Source organism: Equus caballus, chromosome 1 (genome assembly GCF_041296265.1).
Source record: "Equus caballus isolate H_3958 breed thoroughbred chromosome 1, TB-T2T, whole genome shotgun sequence".
Classification (NCBI taxonomy): domain Eukaryota; kingdom Metazoa; phylum Chordata; class Mammalia; order Perissodactyla; family Equidae; genus Equus; species Equus caballus.
Window position 1 is genome coordinate 166,829,939 of NC_091684.1, and position 25,464 is coordinate 166,855,402.

The 25,464-nt window shown below is 40.8% G+C and overlaps 1 long non-coding RNA gene across 3 annotated transcripts in view; it reads left to right on the forward strand.

Annotated features, from left to right (window-relative positions):
* The window catches only part of LOC111768367 (uncharacterized), a 91,508-nt gene that overhangs the window by 35,808 nt on the left and 30,236 nt on the right, over positions 1-25,464 (forward strand). For 2 of the 3 annotated variants that reach the window (XR_011427663.1, XR_011427669.1), the window contains exon 3: positions 21,425-21,515. This is a non-coding gene — a long non-coding RNA (uncharacterized lncRNA). Of the gene's footprint in view, positions 1-21,424; positions 21,516-23,811; positions 25,118-25,464 lie in introns of those variants that run through there. The other variant, XR_011427667.1, reaches the window with a different exon arrangement.

The window sequence follows — 25,464 nt, forward strand, 5'->3', positions numbered from 1 at the left end:
TTTGTTCATTGCTATGATACCAGTGCCTAGAACACCGCCTGGCCCAAGGAAGAGGCTCAATAAAAATATTTGTTGAATGAATGAATGAATGACTACTAATTGGACTTATTAGAGCTCATAGAGAGACTTGTCCAGGAGTGACAATTGATCCATCTTTCTTGCTTCAACTTGCTGATCATGTCCCTGCCTTTTTGGGGAAAGCCTGCTGACACGCAAAGAGCTTTTGTTTGGCCACTAGAGGGCGGTGTTGATCAGTCTTTTCATTTTTTAGGAGTCGTGTTCTGAGACCATTCACCTTCTTTCCCCCAGACCCCAAAAGGAAGAGGTGAGACAGGCTCATGTCTGCAGCCAAAGCAAATGCACAGTGTATCTCTCCCACCCCAACAATGCTGTCCAAATGACATTCAGTTAAAACCTGTATCAAGAATGGTCTTGAAAGGAGCAAAGCTCTCCCCCATAGACATCATCAGCTGGGCAGATGACCTCATTATTTTGTGCCATATCCCTCTACCTCCCTTCCCTTTCCATCACCAATGCCCAGTTGGCTCTATTTGTAAAACAGTGAGCTCTCACAATACAGCGTCTAGTCTCATGGTTCCAGTTGTCACTGTCCAGAAGCCCTGGGAAAGAAAGAAAAACTCTTCAAGGAATCATTCCCTCTTTTACTAAGTATCTACTTTGTGTAGATGCTATGCTAGGGGCCAGGGAGGATGATACAGAATAAAGTGTCATAAGCACCGCCCTCCCCCCCCCCCCGCCCCCCCCCCGCCTCCACTGCATACAGTAATGACACTACAGGTGGAAATGGGCAGGGCGGTAAGGGAAGCTGAGAGAAGGTAGAAGGGGCATTCCAAAGAAGGCAGTGGAGCTGTCTCAGGTCGGGAGAGATCAGAGGTGGCATTATGGGAGAGATGACATTTGACTTAGGATTTGAATGGTAGGTAGGTGCAAAATTGTGTTTGGCTACATCTAAAGCACTTCCTTTTTTTACACACTGCCTTTTATAGGGTGCTTGAATTGTAGGGTAATTTTCTTCTCAACTGAGGATAGTAACTATCTGTGTACATGAAAAAGGTCAGCTTTGCAGGACATCCCACTCCTGTAAGGCATAGCACAATATAAATAAAAGAGTTACGGTGGGGATAATGTGTTGTGAAAATACTAGATGGGAGCAAGACTTATATGCACCTAGTGGTTCCCCAACTGAATGCCCTTTGTGCCCACCCCACAGTGAGGGCAGAATCTAACAAATGAAGACGTGATTTTTTTTTAATTTTAATTTTTTTTAATATGGAACAGAAAATGGAAGTGCTGCAGAAGTTTTTATTATCTCAAGTACAGCTTTTCTCAAAGGCATGGGTTGGAAACCGTGAGTGCCTAGTGAGGCCCCAGGACTCACAGACCAAATTCACAGACCAACACATGCACTTTGGTCAAAAATATTTTTTATTTAAAAGAGAGACAATCCAGAGAGAAAGCAAGGGAAAAGAATGAAATGAAGAGGTCAGAGTAGCAGCTCTGAGTGAAGGCTCCCAATTCCTTGCTCGCCCATACCCCACAGGAGGCCACAGCCACACCCCCCTCTTCACTCGGTGTGGTCTGAAGCCCCCCAGGTCATCCTAGACTAGGGTGGTAGAACTTCTTCCACTTCTAGAGTGAGGAAGGGAAATAAGAGATTGCTGGGCCTCTTCAAGGTGTCCTTGCTCATTACCATGGGCAGAACGTCCGCAAGAAGGTCTGGGTTTATGTGCTGCAGGTGGAAAAGCACACAACCCAGCAGCCTAATGAAGATCATGACCATGAAGACAAGACTCTTGAAATGCCTGGAAACAGACAGTCATCGTTAGCATGGGGGAAAGAGACAGAATCCAGCAAGGAGAGGTGAACCTCACACTCATAAATGACTGTGAATTGCTTTCTTCAGGCAAAACTGATGGGGACATGGGGAATGGAGACACAAAGGGTGAGGTCAGGGGATCAGTGATAGAAGATTGATGTAGTGGTTAGGAATTGAATACAGCCCTCCTGACATGTAAGCCCTCCAGCAGAATAGATGTCCTTATAGAAAAGATTAAGGTGCAAAAGGAGAAGACTTTCTGGTTACTATATATGGAATGGCCTTTTGGAGGTTGTCAGAAAATGTCCAGGACCATCACACTTGTGAGTCTCATGACCAGTGGCCCTCTTCAGGTCCATTATAGACAAAAGTGCTGCAATTTGAAATAAGACTGGACCATCTCTGACATTAACATCCAGGCAAAATGATTATGATTGGTTTTATCTAAACATCAAGCACCAAAAGAGACCAACTCAAATAATAAAAAGTGGGTGTGTGGGTGTGTGTGTGTGTGTGTGCACGCACATGCGTGTGTTTTCTTGTGTCCACCCAAGAAAATTCCACCCTGAAAACTAGTCTGAGACCTTCAGTCTTCAACTATATTGAAATGTCATAAATCATAGCGTTTCATTAAAGTCCCACATGGAGCATTTCAGAATTAGTCTCCTTGCTTCAAAAATTAAAAAAAGGAAAATGCACAGGGAATTCACGATTTGTTTCTAAAATTTTCCGCAGTAGAAGACCTAAGAAAATTAATGCCCCTGAATCCTCTTCAGCAAAAAGCATAGCAGAAATTATCATGTTCAGGATGTGAAAAATAGGAAGGGGCCATACCAAGGAACCTAAGAATGGAAATTGAAAGTCTAATGCAACCTGCAGCCTTCATCTTGAACTTCTCAGTAATAGCCACTTTCTCCAACCACCAAGTCCTATGTAACTCTGGGGTGGAGAAAAGATGGAAGGAAGGGTTGGGAGAAATCTGGGGCTGCCTGACTTTTCTGGTTGGTGGATGTGCTTATTCATATTCCTTATGCCCTTATCAAGTCACTCACTTCTACAGAGTGAATGTGGCCTAAATCAGGGGGGAAAACTAAGATCCTAACACTTACCTGTACCAAGAGATTCTCTTCTGTTTCTTAGTGAAGGTCTTCTCCTGTGGGAGCAATAACCGTCACAGCTGTGCCTGCCCACGTGCTCACAGAGAGGCAGTATGGTAGGGTGGCTAAGAGCTTAGACCCAGGAGGCAGGCTGCCCTGGCTCTGTCATTTCCTCGCTGCCGTGATATGGTGCAAGGTACTGGACCTCATTATTTCCCAACTCTAGGGTTATTAAAGGAGCAGGGGAAGCAGGGAGCAGGGAGAGAGAAGCCAGGGGAGGAAAGGATAGAGGGAAACTCCAATTTAGGACAAGGAAGACATACCACGTTGCTTTGGATGGTCTCCACCGGAATTGACCCCGGCTTTCCTCTTGAGGAGGAGTTGTTCTGGGCTTTGACTCTAAGTGAAAAAGATCAGTTCCAAGAATTATGTAGCATAATCTGAGGGGTTGATGAAAGGTGCTCTTCTAAGTCACGCAACATCTATGATTTTTTCCTAGATTCTTGATAACATTCACAATGCTCAATATTTAAAATTTGTAACTGCTCAACGTGCAAAAAACCAGGAAAATGTGGTCCATTCTCAAGAGAAAGGATAATCAATGAAGGGTAACCCTGGCATAACCTTGATTTTGGATTCAAATTGCAAAAATTTGTCTCTTGGTGTCGGTTCAAATCTCAGTTCGGGTCTGAGATCCTCAATGGGGCTGCTCACAGACTGCCCTGAGCACACCCAGTTTGGAGGTCAGCCTGTAATTTGGGCAGAGTTTAGAAAAAAATTTGAGACTCTCCATCTCTGGCTTTCTGCTTTTTATCCAGTAGCTCTGACTACCCTGAACTCTGTCCTCTGTTTTTTAGCCCCAAAAGATGCAGGTTTTCTCCCGGTGTTTTAGCTGCCCCTTACATGCCAAGTTTAGTCTGCCTTCAGGTTAAAAGTGATACAAATGGGGAAATCACCCCTTCCTATTCCCTTCTTCCAATTGTCAACTCTCTCCTGACTGCTTTTATTCACTCTCCAGTGCCTTCTGATTGTTTGTTCATTTGTGTTGTTTTCTTGTCCAGAATTTAGAGCTATTTCCTGCCAGAGGTTCAGATCCAGTAAAAGCTTACTCAGCCTTTTCAAGGGAATATCTTTTTGTAATCATCAAATAGAGGAGGAAAGGGAGAAGTGGCCCAGACTCTTGGTTCTGGCCATGATAGAACAGCTTCTATCAGACTAGCCAAATTCTAAAAGCAACTGTAAAAACTGGACGCAATGCATAAAACAGCTGTTTGACTGCATTGAAGAATGCAGTCAGAAGCCGAGGGGACAGTGAGGGAAGTACAGCACACTGAAGTGAGCTCCTCTTTCATCCGGGCTTTTCCCCAAGGGCGTTTGCCAATTCGTGGTGTGGGGAATAGAGTCCAAGGAGCAAGCGGCAGCACTAACTGGCTAAGAGAGAGATTGGAGTTCAAGCCCGTCAGAGTGACAATGAGGGGAAAATCCAGAGGAGGGGGGAACCATAGGGAAATCAGTTCACATATCTGCATGAACTTCCCTCTCAAGGCAACGCTGGCTCCTAAGCTGCGTGTGCGTAGCTCAAGATTCCGAGAAAGCTCAGAAAGCAGAAGATGCCTCAAGAGCTGAGCAAAGATTGGAGTAGTCATGTAGAGTCCTGCTGAGCCTGCTGAGTCTCAGTCATGCTGAGGAGTAAAAGTCGGAGTTCCAGACCTGTTAAACGTGAAGGGAGACTGGTACATTTCCAAGGGGAAAAATGTGATTCTTTCAATACATATAGAAAAAGCACTTAATAAAATTAATACCTGCTCATGATAAGCACTCAGCAAACTCAAAATAAAAGGGGAGTTTCTTAATCTGATAAAGGGCATCTACACAAAACCCTCACACCATACTTAATGGTGAAATATTAAATACTTTTTCCTGCTAAGTTGGGTAAAAAGTCAAGGATGCCCACTCTAGCCAGTATTGTACTAAATATTTTAGCTAACGCACTAAGTCAGGAAAAAGAAAAAATACAAAGATTAAAAAGGAAGAGATACAACTATCATTATTCATAGAGAGAAATCTAAAAGAACCTATGACCAAATTATTAGAATAAGTGAATTTAGTAAAATTGATGGATATAAGTTCAATATACTTAAACCAATTATATATGTATGTACTAGCAGTAACAGAAAACCAAATTAACAAGCATCTCATTTACCGTAGCATCAAAAACATCAAATACCAAGGAATAAATCTGATGAAAGATGTACAAGGACACAATACAGAAAACTACAAAACATTATTGTGAAGAATTAAAGACGATTTAAATACATGGAGGGATAATGATGTTCATGGCTTAGAAAACTCAATGTTGTTTAGATATTAATTAGCCTCCAAATTTTTCAATAGATTCCATGTAATTTCAATAAAAATCTCAAGTTTGTTTGGTAAAAAGTGAAAAACTAGTTTAAAAATTTACATGGAAATTCAAAGGGCTAAGAATAGTGAAGATACTCTTGAAGAAGAACAAAAAATTACAAAACTTAAGCTACCGTATGTCCAGATTAATTATAAAGCTACGGTAATTATAACAGTGTGGTATTGGCACAAGGATAGAGACCTGGACTAACGGTACAGAATAAAGTGTCCAGAAACAGACTTATACATATATAGTCACCTGACTTATAAAACAGGGCACCACTGAAGATACATGGTCTCTTCAATAAATGGTGCTGGGTCAATTGGCTATTATGCAAGTGTAAACCTAAGTGTAAGAGATAAAATAATAATAAAAAAAATTCCAGGAAAATAGTTTTATGACCTAAAGAAAGCACTAAGTAAAAAAGAAAAAATTGATAAATTTGATGGATTGGATTTCCTTAAAATCAAGAAATATTGCTTATCAAAAGATTCCATTAAGACAGTAAAAAAGGAGAGCCGTAGAATAGACTGTAATACCTATATCTGACAAAGGACCTTATCAAAAAAACATAAGGAACTCCTATAAATCAATTTAAAAAAGACTGACAATCTCTCAAATATAGGCAAAAGACATGTCACAAAAGATGATATCCAAATTTCCAATAAGCATGTAAAAAGATATACATCATTAGTAATCTGTAATGAAATACATTATTAAAATAAAAATTAGCTATCACTATACATCTGCCAGAATGGCTAATATTCAAAATCTATAAATACCAAGTGAAAGGATATACAGCAAATAGAACCCACGTACATTTCTCATGGGAGAAGATATTGGTACAGCAACTTCGGAAAATTGTTCAGTTTTATCTAGTAAACACAAAAATGTGTATGCCCTATGAGGCAGCAATTCCAGTCCTTGGTATATACCCAAGAGAAATGAGTATGTATGCCCATTAAAAGACATGCACAAGAATGTTTATAGCAATTTTATTTGAGTAGTTCGAAACTGGAAATAACCAAAATGTTTATCAACAGTAAAATAGATAAATCGTGCCATATTCATAGAATGGAATACCACACAGCCGTGAAAAGGACAAACCACAGCTGCGTGCAGCAACATGGATGAATCTCAGTGAAAGCCAGACACAAAAGAGAAAACACTGAATTTGTATAAAGTTCAAGAACAGACAAAATCAATCAAAAATGATGGAAGTCAGAATAGTGGTTACCTTTGCAAGGAGTATTGACTGAGAGAAGGGCACAAGCGAGCCTTCTAAGGTACTCAAAATATTCTGTATCTTGGTCTCGGTGGCGTTAACATGTGAACAGAAATTCATGGAGCTATGTACTTAAGATTTGTGCACAATGTATTTTACATAATACATAATATAATTAAAAAGTATAAACAGAGGAAAATATGTCAAGTCCTGAGGCATGCAAGTCTTTGGATACAGAGTGTATGTCAAAGGACATCACTGGGGCCTCCAATCAGTGTGGAGACCCCCCACGCCCTGGGAAGGGGGACAGCACACACGTATGCAGAAGCATTTCTGGGTCTCTGGTCTTCTTTTTACTAGGATTCTTCCTGTTTGAACCCAGCCTGAGTCAATTTCCAAGATTGACACTCAACTGAGGACCCAAATAAAAAGCTTTTTAAAAAGACCTTTTAAACACCGATTGCTGAGAAAGGCAAGAGAGAAACCTGAATGCTGATGTTTTTCAGTCCAGAATGGAGTGACATTCTAGACATTTCAGTCTAGAACATGGAGCGGAGGCTGACAGGCATGACTTGTTGGGTGCCATGTATAGCGACACCCAGTGGTCTGAGAAGTATTCTGCCCCTCAAAAACTGCCCAGGGGCAGTCATTTCAGTCCGTCAGGGAGGTCATTTTTCCAAACTTACACTTCTTTTTCAAGAAACAGTGCCTCCTTTTCCTTTTCCATTTGCATCAGAATTTCCTGGTACTTCTTCCCATGGAAATAAAAAAAATACGTATTTGTCATAATCAAGAATTTTTACATATTTCATTACAATATCATTGATGAAAGATTCTCCTAAGACGAACTCTTAATATTCCAAATGGTGCAGGCATGAGTGTGTACACACAAGTAGAGAGATGTTCTAGCAAAAAATTAGGAGATTAAGTGACCAGACATATATGAAATATATAGGAAATATATACATACACGAAATATATATAATGTGTACGAAATAATATATATGTATGGATATATATGAAAAAAAATAGGTGTCTCTTTGGATCTTGTTCGTATTCAAATCCCAGCTCTGACGCTTGTTAGCTGTGTTTCCAGAGTGTGTTACTCAACTCCTTTAAACCTCAGTGTCCTCCTTATCACAACAATATCATCTCCATAGTTATTGGACAAATTGATGGAAAAAAATACTGTATGTCGAGTGCTTAAAAACATTGTATGTGCCAGGGGCTGGCACAAAGTAAATCCTTAAATACATCCATTTTGTTGTTGTTGCTGTTGTATATCAGGCATTTTTCCCCAGTGGCAAATTTGAGCCTAATGGGAAACCAAGGAACCCATGACCTTAGCGTAAGTCTGCCTCTCCTCTGACTTTCGCCCAGAGGCAGCGTACCTTTCTGTAGTGGCCCTGGTCTTCACAGAGCTGATACATGCATTGGTAGTCGCTTTCTATCTAGAAAGAAAAGAAAATTAACAAATCTCACAAGTTAAACCAGAACCAAGCCTTGGCTGCTCCCTGGGACCCTAAGTCGTGCATTGGACATTTGGCTGGTTACCTAGCAACTCCCTACTCACAGGGAAAACAACCATGTTGCAAAGCAGTGATCTCATCCCTCACGGGCAGGGTCTAATTTCCAGCAAAGGAAACTGTTTGCCCAGATTGTCATATGCCTGTCAGGTGAAACATCAGGAGATGTATCAGGGCACTTGGGTTTGGGATTCAACAATAGCATTTGAGTATTTGAGGTAGAGGAGTGTTTACGAAATGGTAAGACCAGTACTTTTACCAGAAGCTTTCTTTTCCTTCACCTGCACGTGAATCAGAAATTCATTTGCCAGATGTCCTTGCTCCTCCCTCTCCCATGCCTCAAGCTGTTCTGTTTCAAAGACCTTTGAGATTCTCTCCCATTTATACCCTGGACGGACCCTCAGTGGAGGAGACACTGCCTCTACCTTGCCCAGTTCCTTCTCTTGCTTGACACAGGACTCCGTTGACTTTTGGAGTCTCGTCTATGAAGACAACGAGTGATGGCAAAGAGTTAATAGCATTCTTTTGTGGAAGGCAAATGGATAATGATCAGCCTCTCTCTAGACAGGCAGAGAGCAAGATAATAATGGCTCTGATATATTGAGGACATCTCATAATAATCTGGGGTGGGCACGTTATTAGCCCCATTTTACAGATGAGGAGACTGAGGCGTGGAGAAGTTAAGTGCATAACGTGTTCAAAAGTCACACAGTGGCAGACTTGACATTTAAACCTTGGTCATCTAGTGATTCATACGATCCTCCTTCCTCCACTTCCAATCCCAAGCTTGCCAGCCTCTTTCTCCCTCTCATTTTCTGTACGGTGCACACACATACTGTCTGAATCACGTAGGGGGCGTAAGAGAAACATTATGCCTCTTTTTCTGAGAAAAACAGAAGGCAGTAGGGCTCTGGCATGGTGGGTTCAGCCAAATTGCCATGTTCGCTGTATACATCTGCAGAGAACTTCCCAATAGAGTTTCTGCCGTCTATGGGCATCCAATTCATTCATTTATTTCATAAATATTTTATTGAGCATCTACTATGTGCCTAAAACAGTGCCTACTGGGGAAATAGGAAAGAACAACATAGACAAAAATTCATGCCCTCATTGGGTTTACCTTCTAGTAGAGAAAAAAGATAAATAAAATTAAAACTTCCTTGGCCTATAAGCCATGGATAGAAAGTCAAATAAGATTTTTGACACATACTTGTATAATTGTGGAAGTTCATATTCCCTTCCTACTTGAATATGTGTATTTATGTGTCTTCATTTAGATCATAAACTTCTTAAGGGCAGGTTGTGATGGGCATTCAGGATGTGTGTTCTACTCATTAAAGGATGATGAGGTCTCTGGAGCAATTCCCTCCACTTTGATACCATTGCGGTCATCTCTGCCACTATTGTGACTAGTAATGTTATGAATGCCCATAGGCCATGAAGTAAAGTAGAGGGAACAAGGGACACTGGCTCCCCTCTGATGAAGACACAGACATACCTGCTTGAGTGAGTCCTTGAAAGCAGTTCCTCCCAAAACCGTAATTGACACATCTCCCAGAAAATTTCTATGTTTGCTTTTCTAGTCAGCTTCAATTCTGCCAACATCTGCTTTAGGGGTCCTTTATCAAGGCCAACATTCTTCAATATCCCTGAAATTTGAAATACCATCCCACAAATCATGAACAAAGCACAAGGACATGAAAACCTGGGGTAGAGGCAGACTTGGGGGTCTCGGGGCTGCAGAATGGTGATTAATTAATTCAGATCCCAGATAGAAGCTTGCTGGAAAAGTGTCTCCTTCCTACTATGGAAGCCGCCTGACTCCATGCTAGCTGGCCGGCCCTTTTGCCCATTGCCCATGGAAACTATGGCACAGTAATGGAAAGAAGATGAGGAGAGAGGGAAGAGAAAATGGGGCAGAGTGGTTGGGAAAGGGAGGAACAAATCTTTTCTCCCTCCACAGCCCTTTAGCTCTCTCACCACAGATCTGTAATTCCCAGAGAACAAACGGTGGTATTAATCAGAGCTTTTTCTAAGAGATTCAGAAGGTGGCAGTGGGGAGGGATCACACAGATTTTGCTGGCTGCTCCTTCTCCAGTCTTTCTGACTGGGGAGTTCAGGAGGTCAGATGACTCCATTGGAATTCCTAAGAAATGAGCATCCTTTCAAGGGTGGACTTATCCTGGGACCCTAAAACCCAGGGTCCACCTTACATTCTTCTGAAGCTCCACCACATTCCTGCTTAGAATCTTGTTGCTCTTTTCCTGCAGAAAGAAAGAGGTAAAGTGGACAAGCCTGCTCTACTCTTGAATATTCCCCCTAATTGGGCCTCTGAAATACCATCTGGGGATAAGTGTATCGAGTGGGAAAAGGCCACTCTGGCCCCACTCAGAGGCTCTGGGCACAGAGGCCAGGTGTCGAGCTCTCTTGCCAAGTGCTTCATTCTCAGAGCACTCTCTTAAACAGCTGTGATTTCTGCAGACACAGAAGGAATGACCACGTTGTGATGATCCCCTGGGAAAGACAGCAGCAGACTGTGCGCAAAATACGCCAGACACTCCTTTTCTAGACACCTCCTTACCAGCTTTGCCCTCTCTAATTCCAGGTCCCTCAGGGCTTCCCCCTTCTCACATATGATGTGGTTCAACTCCTCCCTCCCATGGGCTCATCCTACTAACACAGTGATCTCTCTTCCCAGACTGAAACGTAGTCACCCAGGTGTGACTCCGTCCTTAAGGATGCTGCCAGGGCCCCAGCTTGGGGAGCTACTGTCAAGGTCTCAGGGAACCGGAGTGACTAACACATGCAATGGCAATAAAATGTCAACCTAACGTGGAAATTAGTGGAAAAGTCTATACATGAAGCCTTTTGAGGGCACCACAGTTGATGTTTCAGAATTTAAACGACACACCAAGATCCACCGACAAAGAAGTCAACCTTCCTCCCACCTTCTCTCTATCCCAGGGGGTTCTCAGGTGAGGAGCCCTTCCCTCACCAACTGCAAAGCCTGACCTTTGAATAATTTCTGCTATCTCTTGAGTTTTTCTGAGAAGAATGCAATTTGTCTCATCTAGTCTCTGCAGGTCCTTTTCAAGGTCTGAGTTCATTTGGTCAAGGTTCTGTGTTTGACTTCTAATTTCAGTATTTCCATCATCTCCTTCCCGCAGAAAAATCATCTTCATTACTAAACTCAGGACAGGAAAACACAGGAGCCCTAAGAAGATTTCCCCTGGTAATCTCATTCATTCCGCCATCTTCTGTTGTTTTTGTGCCTAACCAGCCCTACATTGTCATTTTCCATGATAAATTGATTTCTACTGTGTTTTGCCTAAAGTAAATTCATGGACTCAAATCACATTTTAATTTTAAATATTCTAAATGGAACCCATTAAAACACAAATCTTTTATGAAGCAAAAGAAGTATTTTTTCATATGAATAATTAGACTCTAATTTACTTGTTTAAAACATTTATATGGAGTATGTGGAATCCAAGCCACACCTATAAAGCATTTAAAGATCTGCAAGGGAGGGGAATTTCTTCAGTCCCCTTTTGTTACATTCTCCTAAGAGGAGTTTATGTTGAACATTTTCCACCCCAGTCACACAGGCACGTAGGCTGGGTAGGGGAACAGGCACAGGAATGGATCTTTTTCCCAAATACGACTGATTTGCTTTTTGAGATGTGAGTTATCTCTGACAACCCCACGATTCTTATGATGAAGTCTGAAGAGCTGAAACCAAAGTTTTTTCTCCCCAAGAAGCCTCCCCAGACTTGAGGAGATAATGTCCTGCACCATGAAGGTTTTCTTCCTTACTGGATCGCTGTAGATTCTTCCCATAGAAACTCCTATACTGAACTCTTCCGTCGCCCTCATTACTTACACGTCGTCGTATGGGTCCTGCCCAACTTCTTCCGTCGTTAATTTCCTAAAATGTTAATAAAAACATTTGTTATGGAAAGGAAGCCCCTGATGTCCAACATAGTAATTGGCTGGGGAAAGAGCAGGAAAAAGGTTTGACCAGGCAAGACAGAGCCAAGAAGAAACCCATGTCTGCTAGAGCCTTTCCCTTTCCAGGATCAATTGCAAAATTTTGCTAAATTTCAATAAGCCAGATCGTATTTTAACTTAAAATCTCATGAATGAATCTCACTGGAGTACGGAAATCTTTTTGTTTTCACAATTTTTCACATTTTGGCTACCTTCCCCCTTCCTGGCCTGCACTTTCCCAGCCTCAGTTACAGTGCTGGGGGTACTCAAGCTTGTCTGTTGGCAAATATACTGAGAGTTTATTCTAACCCAGACCTTCAGGGAAACTTAGGAAAAAAAAAAGAGTCAGAGGGTACCAAAATTTGGCTGCCTAATTTTTATTAGTCTATTGCCATCCTGCTTTCTAACAACCTCCGGATGGCACAGGCTGAGTTGATCCTGAAACAGCAGCAGAAAGAGAAGCGTGGACAGCAGGACACAATCACTGAGAGGAAGAAACAAATGCTGGGCTCTCAGGGATGGTGTCCCCTATCCATCACACCAAAATTAAAGTTCAGGACTGAAACCAATCTAAGAAAAGTAGAATATCAAAACTTTCTTCTCCTTTCTCATTCCGTCTTCTCTTCTTTTCCCTTCTCCTTGAAGCTTTTTTGTTTTGACTCCCTTTTTAATTCCTTTCATCACTCTCCCTGAATTTTTCCTTTCTTTCTACTCTCTTTACACACAAGGCATCCCAGCCTATGATAGTGCCCTCTGAGCTCACCCTTCTCTTCCCATCCAAGAGTCCTTCTGTTCCCACTGAGATTTTCAACTGAAGTCAGAACTTTCAGAAAAGGTATCTCCTTGTTGATTGAGTTCTCCACACATAGCTGGACCTGTCCTCCTAGTGGAGTGGGGCAGCATGTCATAGTCAGGGGGAAGGGGAGGGACTGGGGCAGCAACTCATCATCATCCCTATAGGCAGAGCGGGAGCAGAGTTCAGGACTTTAGGATAGCATAAGTCTCTCCCTAAACAGCACTAAGATTTATGGAACAAATTTCTGGACACAGTTTCAGTCTCTTCTGAAATAGCAATCAGCTCTATAGAACACATTTCTCCATTTCCCCAAATCCCTAGGCCTAGCCGCAGTGGAGATCACTCTCATTTCTCTTCCACCATCTCTGTGTGGTATGTGTGCAGATTGCTGCCCCCAAATCCAAACCATGCATCTCTAGTCAATGCATCTAAGAGGTATGGAGTAGAAATGTCTGAGAGGAGCCCGGGAAGAATCTGAGAGATGTCTTATCTATGAGTCAAGTGGGCCGTCATTCTCACCAAGTTGGATTCTTAGACCTGCAAAACAAACTCCTTTGTTTTCCCTGAATTGGCACTGCCAAGATATTGAGAAAGAAAGGTCTGATGTTTCAGAGATGGAGTGTGTGGAGGTGGAGCAGGAAGGATGAAAGAGGAGTGTTAGGTCCAGAGACCCAATTCTACTGCCCACTCCTTCAGAATTCCCTCTTTATGTTTTGAGGTCTTAAGTTACTGGAACAGTAGATGAGATTTTATATATCAGCGTCACTCTGCTAAGCAATTCTGGATTCTTCTCTGTGTCCATTGAGACAATGAGGCTGGATACAGAGTTGGAGAGATATCAATGAAGGTGTATGATTGGAGTTCCAATCTGTCCATTTCTGTCCCTTACACTCAATTCACTCCTCCACGTTGTGAGTCTAAGCTTTTCCAAGAAAATTGTACTAATCTCAAGTCCCTGGAAAGGTCTTATAAAATATACGACTATCTCTCCAGGAAAATGTCTCTACCATGCAGTAACATCTGTCATAATCTTATCCATCCCTCTCAGCTCAGCTCAAATGCCTCTTCTTCCAAACCTTTCCAGATTCCAAGCCCCCAATCCCAGCAGAATTAATCCCTCCAAGCTCTGTTCTCTTCTTTTGGTTTTTTATATTGTTTTTAGGAATGTACACACACTGGTCTTCATTCTACAATTAGGCTATAAACCTCTTGAGACAGTGTGTTTCATCAAAACCATTTTGATTTCCTTCCCCAGTTATGCTCCAGGGGTACCATTTACACATAATTCAATGGGAATGGTGCCCCTTAGACTTGTTCAAGAAGGAATGGCCCTCAAAATAGAAAGTAGAAATAGGCTGGGCTAGATACAGAAAGCACATGAGTTTCGTTCTATCCTGGCACTTTGTAGTTGTGTTACCTTGAGTAAGTTACTTTCTCTCTCTGAGCTCAAGTGTCCTGACCTGAGAGATGGGCATTACTCCTACTTCACAAAGTTGTGGTGGAGATTAAATGAAATAAGATAAGTAAAGCTCTTAACCCAATGTGTGGCATGCAGAAGTACCTAATTCTCATCCATTCTCAGACACAATACACGTTTCATTTTTCTACCTCATTTGCCTTTGCACATAGTATATGTTGAATGTTTTTAGAAGACATGAATGAATAAATGACATGGCACTCCCTTTATCTAGCAGCAGTGTTGTTTTCCCTTTCCTTCCAACACACAGAGAGACTCTTGCCTGTACACTCCCATAGTACACTCACATTAGTAGCACAGTACGCCGTAGCGGAATTCTCAACAGAGGGCCACATAACCCAAGAGACTGATCTACAATCATCAGGGGTGCGATTTGAAAGTTTCTGTTAAACGTCCTGGAGCAGCAGTTGCCTCTGGTTGAGAATCACTGAGGAAGAACATATTCTTTCCACCACACTGCCTCCTCCTTTCCTTAAAGACACTGCACAAATTCGCTTTCTCTATGAAGCCTTCCAAAATGAACTCTTCTCAGCTTTTTACCCCAAATAGACAATGTGCACTTTGAAAGTGACCATGTCTCCCTTTTTGCTTTGACACCAAGCAGCAAAAATGCCACATTTGAAGCCCTGAATTTTTGCAAATGTGCTGGACATTGTGACCTGTATAAGTTTCCTTCAGTCTTATTCTCCTATTTATATTTCATGTGGTACTGATTTTTAACTTATTTTCCAGTATTTTGTATTAAATATACATTTAGCTCTAGATGATACAGATCTAGATAAACAAACATGGACATAGTTATAGAGATAAATGATAGCAAATAGGTGTACATCTGAGAGGAGGTAGTGGGGTTGAGTGTAGTGCATAAGAACATTGGCTTTGAAAGCAGACCAAACTGACTTTGAAAATCTGCTCCACCACTTCCCAGATGCGAGGTCTTGGACAAGTTATTCAACTGAGATTTTCAAATTTAGAAATGGAGATAACACGTACCTACTTCATAAAATTATTGTGAGATTAAAAAAGAACCTATCACAATGCCTGACATAAAATAAATGCTCCATAAATGGTGACGATGATTATCATCATTGTTGCAAGCATCTCCATTGGCTTGGCCCTGTTAATAGTCTCCTCTCCATCCATCGCCTCAGGGAGTTCCTCGAGGCTCTGTCTCCACCAACCATCCTAAACCTTATGCTCTGCTCAGATGGCTCCCATTTCCTTTCTTAGCCACACCTTTCTTTGGTTTCTACTTGTCTGCAGCCCTCTTGGCTTCACTTTTTTGCTTCCAAAGTGGCCTTAAATTTTATGGCTTTTCCCTTGGACACTGTCCTTATGCTCTTCCTTGGCTGCACTCTCTGTCACCCAGAAACCATCCTCCCCCAACCCTGTACTCAGTTTAGCACCTGGAACTGTAGGTCCCCATTTGTTCAGATAGGGCATGAGGACCATCAGATGCTTCAAATCTTTTGTGGTGATAAAGGAAATGTGATGACCATTACAGAGGTCAACATAGTGAACCCAAGTTGATTTACGCCAGAGAACGGGACTCAAACTGGTAAGCAAATAACATCATTTCACTGAGTAATTGGCTGGGGGAGAAAAAAAGGGGGGTGAGGTGAGAGGTTCACTAGAAATAGAAGTTTTAGGGGTTATACTAATTAAAAATTGAAAGTTTGCACTGTGGATAGGGGGAAATAAAATTTGTGTCTTTCATTAAATGATTTAAAATAAATGTCATTGTCCATTGGTAGAAAAGAGTTTTCAGTTTGATCCAATAAAGGGCTAGCATACTGGGATCTCTTGAAGTTCTTAGTTATTTATCACCTTTGACTGTTGGGTTGCTCCAAGAAGACAGTCTTATTTTTAAATAATTACAGGAAGTTGCAAAAATAGTACTGGGAGGCCCCATGTACCCTTCATACAGTTTTCTTTAAACAGCTTAAATAACTAAAGTACAATATTGAAACCAGGAAATTGACATTGGTACAATGTGTATGGATATTTCTATGACGTTTTATCATAAGTGTAGATTTTTATAAGCACCACACAAACAATGATTCAGAACTTTTGTATCTCCATAGAGAACTTTCTCATACTATCCTCTTACAGGCACACCCACTTCCTTCCCCTCTACCATCCCTTACTCCTGGCAACCACTAATCTGTTTCTGTCTAATTTTGCTACTTTGAGAAGGTTATATAAATGTATTCACACAGTGTGTGATCTTTTGAGATTGGCTTTTTTTCTCACTTTTTTTAATTCTAGAGATCCATCCAAATTGTTTCATGTACCAATACTTTATTCTTTTTTATTGCTGAATAGTATTCCAAGGTATGGATGTAATACAGCTTGTTTAAATCATTCACCTATTGAAGGACATTTTGGTTGTTTCCAGATTTGGCTATTAAAAATAAAGCTGTTCTGAACATTTGTATAAAAGTTTTTGTGTGGATGTCCATTTTCATTTCTCTGGGGTAAATGGTTAGGAGTGCAGTTGCTGAGTTGTATAATAAATATATGTTTAATTTTTTAAGACGTTGTCAAGCTGCCTTCCAGTCTAGCTGTACCATCTTATGTTCTCACCAGCAATGTATGAGAGATCCAGTTTCCTAGGATCCTTTCTTGCATTTGGTACTGTTGTTATTTTTCTAAAGACTTTATTTTATTAGATCAGTTTTAGGTTTATAACAAAATTAAGGAAGAGGTGCAGAGATTTCCCGTATACTCCTTGCCCCTGCACATCCATCGCCTCCCCCATTATCAACATTACTCACCAGAAGGGTACATTTTTTACCAAGTATGAACCTACATTGACACTTCATAATCACCCAAAGTCCATAGTTTACCTTAGGGTTCACTCTTGGTATTGTACATTCTATGGGTTTGGACAAATGTATAATAACATGTATCCTTCATTATAATCTCATACAGAGTATTTTCACTGCCCTAAAAATTCTCTATGCTCTGCCTATTTTTCTCTCCCCCCATCCCTTACCCCTGGCAACCACTGATTTTTTATTGTCTCCATAGTTTTGCCTTTTCCAAAATGTCATACAGCTGGAATCATACATGTAGCCTCTTCAAATTGGCTTCTTTCACTTAGTAATATGCATCCAAAATTCCTCCATGTCTTCTCATGGCTTGATAGCTCATTTCTTTTTAGCACTGAATAATATTCCATTGTTGGGATGTGCCACAGTTTATTCACCTACTGAAGGGCATGTTGGTTGCTAGCAAATTTTGGCAATTGTGAATAAAGATGCTATAAAGAGCTGGTGAAGGTTTTTGTGTGAATATTAATTTTCAACTCCTTTGAGTAAATACCAAGTATTGAGATTGCAGGATCATATGGTATGAGTATGTTTACTTTTGTAGCAAATCACCAAACTGTCTTCCAAAGTGGCTGTACCATTTTGCATCCCCATCAGCAATGTATGAGAATTCCTATTGCTCCACATCCTCATCAGCACCTACTGTTGTCAGTGTTCTGGATTTTGGCCACTCTAATAGGTATGCAGTGGTATTTCATTGTTGTTTTAATTTGCATTTTCCTGATGGCACATGGTGTGAAGAATTTTTTCATATGCTTATTTTCCATCTGTATATCTTGGTGAGGTATATATTAAGGTCTTTGGCCCATTTTTTAATCAGGTTGTTTTTAGTTGACTATATTTATGAGAGTCCAAACAAAATATGTACATGATCTGTATGAGAATCACAAAACTCTGATAAACGAATCAAAGAAGAACTAAATAAATGAAGAGATGTTTCATGCTCGTGGATAAGAAGACTCAATATTGTCAAGATGTCATTTCTTCCCAACTTGATTTAAAGATTCAATGCAATCCCAATCAAAATTCCAGCAAGTTATTTTATGGGTATTGGTCTTGACCTCAAGACTTACTGTGAAGTTACAGTAATCAAGACCATGTGGTACTGGTGAAAGTACAGACAAACAGATCAATGGAACAGAATGGAGAGCCCAGAAATGAACTCTCATAAATATAGTCAACTGATCTTTGAGAAAGGAGCACAGGCAATACAATAGAGCAAAGATAGTCTCTTCAACAAATGGTGCTGGAACAACTGTAAGTAGAACATTTTTTCTTTCTTAATGGTATAGGCAGAGCAGAAACATATAATTAAATATATTTTTTTGGCTTCCTAAGTAACTCTATTAGCCCTTAGCTAGTACGTATATGTGACCAATTAGTAAAGTACATTTGCATCTTTCTAAGGCATATAACATATTTTGAACTCATGTATCCTCATTGATATAAACTTTTAAGAGTATGGGCTGTGAGTTCTTTTTCCTTGGTTTATCTCTGCACAGTGTATAATCCTTCTTGATACAGTTCCATTCATGTCTTCCTAGCAAATAGAAAGAATGATATCACATGTACCAAGATGACAAAGACCCTTATAAGACCTCAATCTTTTTATGTGAATCTGAAAACAATCAGCCATTTGGACTTCCAATGGCCATCTCTGTACATAGCAGTACTTGCAGTGATGCACCAGGGGGCTCAGCTTCAGCAGCTTACGGAAACAAAGAATTGAAGGCTCCTATTTACTGTTTTGAGTTCTGCCTTCCTATTTTCAACAGTTTAGTTTTATTGAGAACTGCTCCTGTTTTGTTCCTGTGTCTGAGGCTGTAGAAGAGGTCTATGCTAATTTGCGTGGCTGCAGAATGCAGTTTTAATCTTTTTGTTAGAAATCCCACAAGTCAGAATGATTTGTGTTATCATGATATTTTAATTCTCTACAAATATCACATCATGGCAAGGCCAGTGTCAGGAATTAACTCTGTTTTCTGATTAAGGAGAATTGATTTTCAGTAATTGGGTTGCATACCTGGAAGAAGATCAAAAATGTAGATTTAATACATGTTTTAAAGACTTTGCATTCCTCACTTTACATGCAAATATGTGAAAAATTAAATCTTTTGAGATTTAGAAGAGATCCACTTATTTTGCATTTTGTATGACTTTTCATAACATTAAGACTAAGTTGTCAATCAAAACTAATAGAATAACATAAAAATTTCCTACATCATTAAGAGAGAGTTGTTCATGAGGTAAGAGTGGAATTGCACAATTTGTGATCAAAGTTTATAATATCAAGAGGGAATTAGAATGAATAGCTTTATCACCAAAAAGGAAAAATTTACCTTCCAATCCATCATGACAAAAAACTTTTCTCTTTATTTTCTTAATATTGAAGAGGGATCTATATACTCTAAGAATCTCTGGAGTATTTTTAGCACACTGGGATCATTTAAGATCAAAATAAGGAGAAATTGGATTCTTGAAAACTCCAAAATCTGACTTCTCCTGTGTAAGACCACCTATAATAGAGTGTATTGGTGAAAACTTTGCTGGTGTCTTGCCCTTTATATTAGCTGGATTCACTGTAAAAATAAAATTTCAGTTAGACAATGTCAACATATGGCCTAATAATTTATGCGCAGCAACAAGAGTTTTATACACTGCCAATGGGATGTAAATTGGCACAATAACCATAGAAAACACTTTGGAGAAAACAACCACTTTGGCAAAACCGCTTTTGGAAAACCGTAAATGGCAAAATAGAACATGCACCCATCCCACAAGCCAGTAATCTCACTCTACAGCATTCCCTAAAAAGACTTGCACATGTACCCCAGGAGAGAATGTACAATAATTTTTACACAGCATTGTTAATAGCAGCAAAATGCTGGAAGCAACCCAAATGTGCATCAGCAGTAGAATGGAGAAATAAGTTATGACACACAGCAGAAGAAATAATTTGCGATTATATTCAATAACATGGATAAATCCCTTAAACATAATGTTGACCAAAGAGGCGGATCACAGGAGGATGCATGCATTCTAATCTGAGATATGCCAAGTTCAAAGTAAATTCAACTATGCAATATATTTCAGAGTACATATTTAGGTAACAAACCTATTAAGAGAAGCAAAGGAATAATTATCACAAGATTCATAATCATGGTTACTATTCTGGAGGAGAATGGGGAGGAGATCAGGCTAGGACACAGGAGACTTCTGGAGTACATTTTGTTTTCTGGACAGGTTACTTAAGTGTTGACTAATTATCATTCCATAAACACTACACATGTGTTTTTAAATCACATTTATTTTCTACTTTACAATAAAACATATAGAATAAAGGCACCTGAGTTTGGGGTTTTTGATGTCTGAGTTCGCTACACCCCGGGGGGGTGTGAGGGATGTGGGAGAGATTGTTCTCAGTTAACAGCTGAAACAAAGAGTAACGGCCCTTCCACAGAAGGCAACTCTAAGACAGGCTTTTTCCCTTAGTCCAAGTCTAGCCTAAGCCAGTTGAAACAATCAATCTGGATTTGCCAAGATGGGAAAGTAATGGCAGGCATGGTTTTAATCACAAGTAGGAAGGGGCCCATTTCCAAAAAGGGGAACTTGTTCTGGGGCTCAGAGTTTGCAAACTGCCAGTGAAGGCGAGAGGCTCGTATTGGTCATGAACATGTTAGATTTGACCCCCACATACTTACAATTTTTTAGCTAGTTGGCAGCAACTTTAAAACAAGAGATTTCATGTGAAAATCTTGAATTCCAGTTCCTCTTGAAAAATAAAAGCTGATAGCATTGGATGCGTACTTAGATAGAATATTCGCTATTCAGTTCAGCACGGTCCCCATAACTCCCTATTGGCTTGTACTGAGGTTACTCATTTACATTAAGGGACTGACCTCTGAAGGCATGTGCAACACCTGGTTTGTGGATTCTGCGAGTGGCATGAAAATGTGGCCCTTTTGTTTCCAGTGCTCCAGAAACAAGACTGGGCATAGAAGAGGCCAAGGGAACACTCCCGGAGGCTGGATGCTAAGTGACGTGGTCTCTGAAGCAACAGTGAGGGCCCCTGGGGCCATGGATGTAGCATGGAGGGACAGGGTTCAGTGGATGTGGCCAGAAGAGCCACATGGTTGCCCCCCAAACCTCACAGCAGCCTGGACAGAGAGAATGTCAGTGGAATCCATCATCAATGGCTAACTCTTCTCTCTCATTTTTTCTGAATGATGAAATCTCAGGATCCTGGTATAACGTAAAGAGAAGTAGATGGCAAGGGGAGGAAGCCACAGAAACATGATTGATATTGGGCATCTCATTGTTCTTGAAAAGGTGAGCTCCAAATCAGATTTGACTTGATGAAGAAAAAAAAGTGAATATGATCTTTTCTGCACCTTGATTATGGTGGAAACATTCATTCATGCCTTTTATGTGGTGGTTTTTAATTAGCTATTTTGATGGAGTTGGAAAAAAAAAAGATTAACATATGTCTCCAGTCTCCTTCTCTCCTCCCATTCAGAAAAAGAGTCTAGTGTTTGCTAGTTCTTTCCCCCTTCCTCTCTCTCCATTTATCGCTCCCAGAACAGTTCCTGTACTTACAAATGCCAGACAGAATCCGAAACGGATGGGAAAACAGCCCAAATGACAGGAGGGGGAGCGGGGAAATGTAGGAAGGAAACCAAATTGAGCTTCATAATAAAGGGCTGGGAAAGAGAGGAGGGAGGGAAAAAGAGGACAGGACAGAAAAAGCCTGGGAGGCAGCAGGATGTGAAATCAGTCTGGGAGCCAGTGATGAGCAAGACAGTTGTGGAAGACAGAAAGGTGAATACAAGGGTTGCTCTAGTCATGAAATAAGTAAGATTCCCTTAATATGTAAAACTTTTAATATTTATGGCAGACACAGGTTAAAGATTTGAATTGCTATCTGGGAGGCTGGAGCGGGTGGGAGACTGTTTGAATTCTTCTTCTTTGAACCTGATGCTGACACTTACAGAAACAGGACAACGAAGATCTACAACTCATAAGGCTTCCCCATCACGTGGAATTCAACAGACCTCCTCTCTAGAGTGAAGGAGAGGACTTTCAGTTAGGAGAAAGGGACCTGTTCAACTTTAGAACCAGGGAGACAAAGGAATAGAACCTAATGGAACAGACAAGACTTGGGCAAAGTCTTGAGTCCAAAGGGAGTCAGCAAGGATGGTGCAGGCTGCGATGTGGGCAATCAGTGCTAAAGCAGAAGCTGAGTGCTCTCTCTTCATGTCTATACTGCCCGCAGGGGTGGCAGGCTCTCATGGTTGGCAAGGAAGTCAGATGAAGGCAAGGAAACCCTGAGCTTAACTGCCACTGGAGCACTAAAGGTCCTCACTATTTGAAGGAGAATATTTGGTTAAACATTTTCCATTTATATGCCTATCTTGATAGGCCTCGTTGCTGATTGGTGGGGATTGATTTATTTGGAATATAAACAAGTGTTGATTTTTATGATTGCTGTAACGTCAATCATGCCACTGTAAGTATTGAAATTCAAATATATTCACATTAAACTTATGTAAATTTGATGCATATTTGCTTAATGCCTGTTGTTTATATATAGTATTTGAATTTTCCAATCATGCCAACAGTGTTCTTTATAGCATTTTTCCTATATCCAGGATTTCATCTGGGATCATGCATTGCATTCAGTTGTCATATCTCTTTAGCCTCCTTTCATATGGAATGGTTCTGCCTTCTTTTGTCTTTCATGACACTGACATTTTGAAGAGTACAAGCCAGTTGTTGCATAGTGCATAATACCTATTGTCTATATAATCTCCTTAATACCAAGAAAGATGCAGAGAGAGAGAGAATCTTAGTGCTCAAGGGGCCTGTGAGATTATTCCACATTGCTTAATTTTACAGATGAGAAAACTAGTCTACAAGCGAATTTAAAATTAATTTTAAAAAAGTGATCCAGCTGTCAAGTTTTCGGTAGACAGTGGCACAGAAGGAAAGTTTGGTGAGAGCTTCAGTATATTCAGAAGGCTCCATGAAGGAAGCAGGAGCCTGAAGCCTGGTAGGACTTAGAGAGAATACAAAGCACCAGGTACCTTATGAACAGGGTCCCTATCAGTGGAAGATTACATTTTCCAAAGATGGCCATAATAATAGCTCTTTCTGGGACCTAGCCACTCTCCTAACAGAGAGGATTCCATGTCACTGTCTCCTCAAATTTGGCCAAACTTGTGACTGTTTCCATAAATTGAATGCAACGAGTGACACTGAGTGGCTTCCAAGGCTAGATTAGAAAAGATCGCTCAGCTTCTGCCTTGTTCCCTTGAAATTCAGCCATCATGTTTTGAGGAAGCCCAAGCAGTCCGTGGCAAGAATCAAATCACTGGGCCCATAGGCCTGGCTGAGCTCCTTGGCAACAGCCAGGTGAGCAAGAAATCTTGAAGGTAGGTCTTCCCGCTCCCCACTCAAACAGCCTCAGCTAACACTATGGAGAAGACAGTAGCTGTTCCCACTGGTCCCTACCAAGTCATAGATTTGTGAGGAAAAAAGAAAGTGTTGTGAGAGTTTTAGGCATCTCAGTTTTGTGTGGTTTGCTGTTACACAGCTATAGATAACCAGAATGCTGTCTAACCCTCAGGCATCACATGAGGAAGAGGCAAGATACCAGGAGTGAGGCACTTAGAATCCTTTCAGATACAAAAACCAAAACAGTGTTCCAGTTCGCAGATACTGAAACTGAAGGGACCAGATAAGAAGAAGTTAAACAGAGGGCTCTTGACATCCACTGGACCTCATAAGCAAGAAACAGCAGTCACACCAGAAAGGCCACAGCTGAAAAACCCTGACTGCTGTCCAGGCTCACAGCACGGCTCCAAGGAGCTTTGCTGGATTATCCCTTTGACCGCCTGCACTCCGTCTCAGTCCTTCACACTGAAGACCACATCTCATCTTTGTCCTGCTTCTGTGGGTTATAGCGACCGTCTTCCACCCACTCTCTGCCTCACCCAGGTGCTTAACTCTGGGTAACTGAAACTGGGACCGTTGAGAATGCAAATGCTCAGCCAGAGCCTCTACACTGTAGACCCAAAGTCAACAAAAGCAGTCACAGCCATCGTGCCTCAGACCAACCCAACTCCCAGCAGCAACAAGTGTCTCTACACAAGGAACCCAAGTCCTGAGACTGACTGTCTCAGGGAAATAGGGGCTCCTCTGTGACAAAGACTTCCCGAACATGGGTTAAGATTTTCTCCCATAAGCCTATAGCGGGCCCTTGACAGCCACAGAAAGAGCTTTCAATCTTTTCTAAAATTTATTAGCAACTCTTTTTCCTTTTCCCGACTACATCAAGGGAATAGTTGAAAGACTTAATTGCAATTGATAAACTGTAATTAGGGACTTATGGTTTCCCTAGAATATAGGGCCAATAGCTACAGAATCTTATTAGAAAATTTAATTAATGAATTTTCATTACATTTTCACTTACTAGGAAGGAAACCAGAACAGTGATGGAAAGCTTTTCACAGAAATGAGAAAAGTTAGGTAAATTACCATTTTTTAAAGCCTGATTACAAAAGAAAAAACCTCTTTTAACACAATCTTGTTCAGCTAAATGAGTAAAAATATTTCTCTGCATTTTTTTTTTTAATTGCCATCCCTCTCCCTAGTTTTAAAACAAATTAAGACTGAAAAAGATATTCCAGCTTCCAGTGAAATCAGTTCCTCATAGACTGGGAAAAGTATAATCTTGATTATAAAGGGCAAATGGAACAAAGATTACTGTGGCTAAAAAACAACATTAATGTCTGATTACTCAAAGAGGGGATAATATTTCACACAGTTCTCTCTATGCTGTGACATAGACATTAAAGTCACTGTACTAAAATATATCCCCACCAATCTACCAAAATGATTGAAATTCCACAAATAAAGAGTCATTAAACCTTTTTTGCATTTAAGATCAACCTGTTAAAATATTATCCTTCCTGGAAAGAGTATTGTATCAGCTGTGATCAGTTATTAAGGTTTTATCTTGGACCCTTTGAAATAGAGAATTGTTGCGTTGGAAAGCTAAAGCACGTGTCCTGAGTGAATGAGGATGTAGGGCTGATGCAGTTTGATGTGGAAAGGAGTTTAATAGCTTTTCAGGAAAGCTGGTCTTTGTGAAATGAAATAGATGCATAAAGTTAAATTGAGGGGCCGCCCCGTGGCCAAGTGGTTAAGTTCACGTACTGCACTTTGGCGGCCCAGGGTTTCACCAGTTCAGGTCCTGGGCACAGACATCTCACCACTC